Source organism: Zalophus californianus, chromosome 15 (genome assembly GCF_009762305.2).
Source record: "Zalophus californianus isolate mZalCal1 chromosome 15, mZalCal1.pri.v2, whole genome shotgun sequence".
NCBI lineage: Eukaryota > Metazoa > Chordata > Mammalia > Carnivora > Otariidae > Zalophus > Zalophus californianus.
The window spans coordinates 1,178,105-1,183,410 of NC_045609.1; positions in this window are offsets into that span (position 1 = coordinate 1,178,105).

Consider the following 5,306-nt stretch of genomic DNA (forward strand, 5'->3'; position numbering starts at 1 on the left):
GTAAGTGGGAGAGGTTCCTCGCAGCTGGAGTTTAGCAGCCTGGGGCCCTGGGCCCGGTAGCTCCATCCAGCTGCCCTGAGTGTGAGGGCATCCAGATCTCATCTTGGCCTGGATTCGTGCACAGCACCCTTCATGCAGGTGCTCGAGAAGCTTTGGTTGACGTGAACTGTCAAGTAAAAATGGTGCCGAGCTGAGTCAAACAGGCAAGGAAGACTGTTTTTCAGGACTGCTGTAGTAGGGGAGAGAGATTGAACTCAGCTCCACTGAGACCAAAAGTAAGAGAGATTTTAAGCACTGGGGTGAGCCAGCGGGCAGTTCCAGAGGACGTCAAGGGCTGTTGGTCAGAGCCATTAGGCCATCGGTGTTTGCTTGGACCTGCACAACCCCCTTTCTCCCCTTCCATCATCACGTGGCCTCTCTTCTCCCTGTGTGTCTCTTCCACGGACATTTGTCATTGGGTTGGGGTGTACCTAGGAAATCCAGGATAATCTCATCTCTAGATCCTTAAATTAATAACATCTGCAAAGGCCTTCCAAATAAAGTCTCATTCACAGGTGCTGGGGATTAAGACTTATCATCTCTTGGGACACAATTTAATTTATAACATCCCTTGATGTAGATAGATAGATGATAGATAGATAGATAGATCTCTCCTACTGGCTCTGTTTCTCTGCTGAACCCTGACTGACACACCCTCCTGGTTTTTCATCTGTATAAGGATGGAATGGGTAGACAGAAAGGTGAGCTTCAAGGTCCATCTTCAGTAAATAATTTTTAAAATACCTTGTAATTAAAGAGAACACAGGATTCCCAATTTTTTAATTATTGCTTTAAAAGACTCCTACAGGGGCACCAGGTGGCTCAGTCAGTTAAGCATCTGCCTTTGGCTCAGGTCATGATCACAGGGCCCTGGGATCAAGTCCGGCATCGGGCTCCCTGCTCAGCGGGGAGTCTGCTTCTCATTCTCCCTCTGCCCTTGTTCGTGCTCTCTCTCTCTCTCTCTCAAATAAATTAATAAAATCTTTAAAAAAAACAAAAGATTCCTACAATAAGCATCACATGGAAGACTGTTAGTAATAGTGAGGATGCTGCTTTTATTTCCTTCAAAAATTAACAAAGCAGAGGTCTCTCTGCACACAACACTACAGTATTGGTTACAACAGAGTTTCTAGAGTTACCCTTTGCTTTGCTTTTCTATGCAAATCATGCAGAGAAAAATACATTTTCCTTGTCTCTTCAGTTAAATACTGGCATGCTCTCTAGGGAGAGAGATTTAACAAAAATCAGAACTCATTTCGAAAATACTCCTTCTCAACACTTTCATAAGAAAATAACAAGTTAGTCAAATTTCTCTCCCTCCTGATGTGACTAAATATTCCTGATGGATTCCAGTCCATTTTTTATTAAAAGGATATTGAAGAGGTAAGCATATTTCCTGCTGTCTCATAAAGGCATCTACCAATAAATTATTTGTGCTAAAATGGAAAACAGAAGAATCAATTTTTGATGCAAGAAAAGAATAATTTTGCAACTTGGTGAAAGAATATGACTTTCAAATGTTTGAAATTATAGTGGAAAATTGACCCTAAGGGGCCAAACCATTGATTCCTGTTAGTAATGTGCATAGTAAAGTCCCACCTATATGATCAAATCAATATCCTTGCAGGGGACAATGCATTTTCTTTTCCAGTTAATATGTTTCCTTCCCCACATCCATATGTAAAATGATTTATTTCCACATGCTGATTAAATCTTCCGTGGTTGAAACAGGCCTTGCCAAGAATATCAGTATTTTTAATGGGAGGTATATGGAAAATGGCAGAATTATATCTTTTGATAGGATACATAAACATGTATGTGTCTTTTGTACATTATCTTTTAGAGTAATAATTATTTTAAAATATTAACTGAGGGTGATGAATAACTATTATTAGTCAAAATAAATGTGAACAAAAAAACCCAGTCACCGTACATCTCATTAATGTAAAGCATTTTCTAGAGCATCAGCAGTTAACATGATACAAAATCCAAGACCATTGTCATGTCACTAATTAAGATTAGCTGAAGCAATGCAAATTAGAAGGAAATTTTGAGTAAGATAATATTTGGAAAAAAGGTGGGTTTTATAAATTTCTTTAACATGTCTACTTATAGTCAAAGCTTCCAATAAGGCTTATTTTAATGAATAAATAAGAACAGTCAGTAACCTGTAACAGGTCTAAGAATATTACTGTTACACTGCTTGTGAGTAAATAGACATTCCACAAGGAGTGGAAGTAGATAGATTTTGGAACAGTTAGGACTGTGAGCAAATTGTCCCAGATCACGTCCATGTGGGTCAGCTCACTGTACTGTGTGTCCAGGTTATACATCCTTTTGGAAGAGCCCGTGTTCCGTGAGACAGGGGTGGATGGGAACATCCACTGGGTTGTAGAAGCTGTTTTCATCGTGTGTCTGAATTGTCCTTCTCTGCTAGAGAAATAGAACACGTCATGGGACAATAATCTTTGTTTCTGGATGAGGATCAATTTTTACAAAAAGATTTCAAATGCTCGAACACTATTTTTTCTTAAACAAAAAAAAAAAATCTCCCCTACATATGCTTGACAATGTTCTTGATTCTCTGGATAAATTTTTGTTTTCTGTAAATAAAGGAAAAGTAAACAACTGCTTTGTGTATTATCATCAGTTTCAATTTGGCAAAATCAAGCTTGAAGAACACTTGAGACAGTTTACATGTGTAAAACACTACCTTTCCATTTCTCCTTGCAGTGTAAATGGGCTTTGCATAAAGCAAACTGACACACAGAGGAGTCTGAATGTTCTCTAACATTCATTTCAGCCAGCATTGATATTTTTGTGCAATAATCACGCACAAATTCCACACTGTGGGAAAAATCCCATGTGTGAAGCATGTTTCTCTGCAGGGTAAAGATAGCTAGCCACAGAGTTATTTTTATGAAGTTAGGATATAGGTTACGGTATACTCTGTGTGTGTGCGTGTGTGTGCGTGTGCATGTGTGTGAGTGCGTGTGTGAGCACGTACATGTGTTAGAGAGCGTGTGTGTGTGAGCATGTGCATGCATGTGTGGGAGAGCAGGTGTGTGTGTGAGCACGTGCATGCATGTGTGAGACAGCGTGTGTATGTGTGTGTGAGTGCATGTGTGTGTGTTGTGTGTGTGCGTGTGTACGTACACTGAGGGAAAGCCCTGTGAGGACACAGCAAGAAGGTAGCCATCTGCAAAGCAGGAAGAGAGGTTTCTCACCAGGAACCTAATCTCCTAACACTGCGATCTTGGATTTTCCAGCCTCCCAAACTATGAGAACTAGATTTCTGGGGTTGAAGCCAATCTGTGGCCTTTGCTGTCGGTCCCAGCTGGTAACACAATGTACTTGTGAGCCAGGTCAGGCTGTGAATGTGCTTTAGGTTCGGAATTGGATCTGTATTTCCAGGTGAGGTTTCTACGGCTGTGTATCTGGTCCCAGCATTGCCACTTCCTGGCTGTGTGACGTTCTGAACAAGTAACTTCCGGTCTCTGGCCTTCATTTTCTTATCTAGAAAATGAGACATTTGATATTTTCCAAGAGAAATAAGTGTATGGAAACTAAACTCAGTAAAGGGATGCTTTGTGTTGACAAAATGGTTAAAACATGTTCTGATTTGACATCTAAAGATTTATTAAGTATGGATTCCACCCTAAATCTCAATAAATATATGTAAGAATTCATTGGTATTCATGTATTTAACAGTTACTAATTTATACCCTCAATTTAAGAGTATTGAAATCAGGATTCATTAGGAGCACTTCAAAACATGATCTTAAAACTGTATTATTTAATTCTAGTGAGTCATATTTGCCAAAATACATAAACTTTCATATGTCCCCTGATTGATGTATCTCTTTTTATTAACTCAAAAATATGTTTTAAATGAAATTCTCAGTAAAGACAGGATCACACCTATTTTTACTGGTCTCTTGATTGCTCCCAGCTTTGCTGAATGGACTATGGCTGCAGAAAGTAAAAACTTCATTCCGCCTGAGTGAATGGCTCCTTCTGTGTCAAAGTCGACAGATTGCTGTGTTGGCTTCAAGAGCGGATGATGGTGCTCTTGTGAACTCTAGGTGAGTGGGCAGGAGAGCAACTTTGCCCTGACAGAAATAATGTGCTCTTTCAGTTAAATAATCATCCATACATAAGAAGTGGACGGCGTATTGTCCCCAAGATAGATCAATTGCCATCCACAGGGAGCTCTCTGTTACATTATCAGTGGCTTGGCCCTGTCACTTCCTTTCAGTAGTGGACTAGAGCTTCTAGGGTTTCAACCACTAGGCCACAAAAGGTGAGTGTTCAATGAAAAATGAAATCTGTATTTAGAGATCTGACAGCATTTTTGGTGCTGAAACTCATTGTAAGTTTCAGGCCCAAAATGAGTGACACAGAACGATGTACTTTTCTCTCAATTTCACTGCATACCATAAAAAATTTCTATAACAACTTTATTGAAAGAAGATTAGCATACCATAGGGCCACCTGGGTAGCTCAGGTGGTTAAGCAACGGACTCTTGATTTTGGCTCAGGTCATGATCTCAGGGTCATGGGGTCGAGCCCCGACCCTGCTCAGTGAGGAGTCTGCTTCTCCCTCTCCCTCTGCCCCTTCCCCACACTCTCTCTCAAATAAATAAATCTTAAAAAAAATTAACATCACCTAAACTTCACCCATTTAACACATACCACTCAATGGTCTTTCCTATTTTTGCAGATGGTGCACAAGCATCATCTGTCAATTTTAGGATATCTTCATCACTTCAGAAAGAAACCTTGTACCATTTAGCTACCCTGCCACCAGCCTCCTCCTCATTCCCTGCACGCCCCCGGGCCCAGCCATCACTCGCCTGCTGTCCGTCTGTGTAGACGAGTCCATTGGAGACACTTCGTAGAGATGGAATCATACCACACGTGGTCTTTTGTGACTGGCTTCCTTCACTTAGCTAATGTTTTTGAGGTTTTGGGTGATCATCTAACAGCCAGAATCTGGCCACACCATGCTCCGCAGTAGCTGTGCCGGGAACTCGTCTATGCGGTTTTCATGGAGCAAAGCTGCCTGGGTCCAGTCTGGACCCGGAACGAGGATCTCCAGATGTGGGGAGGAGACGTGGGCCTCTCTCCAGATGTGGGGAGGAGACGTGAGCCTCTCTCCAGATGTGGGGAGGAGACGTGGGCCTCTCGAGTCTCACCTGCAGCACCCCATCCTTGGAGTGACGTGGGCAACGTCTTACGCATAAGCTCAGCGGGGTCTTCACGAT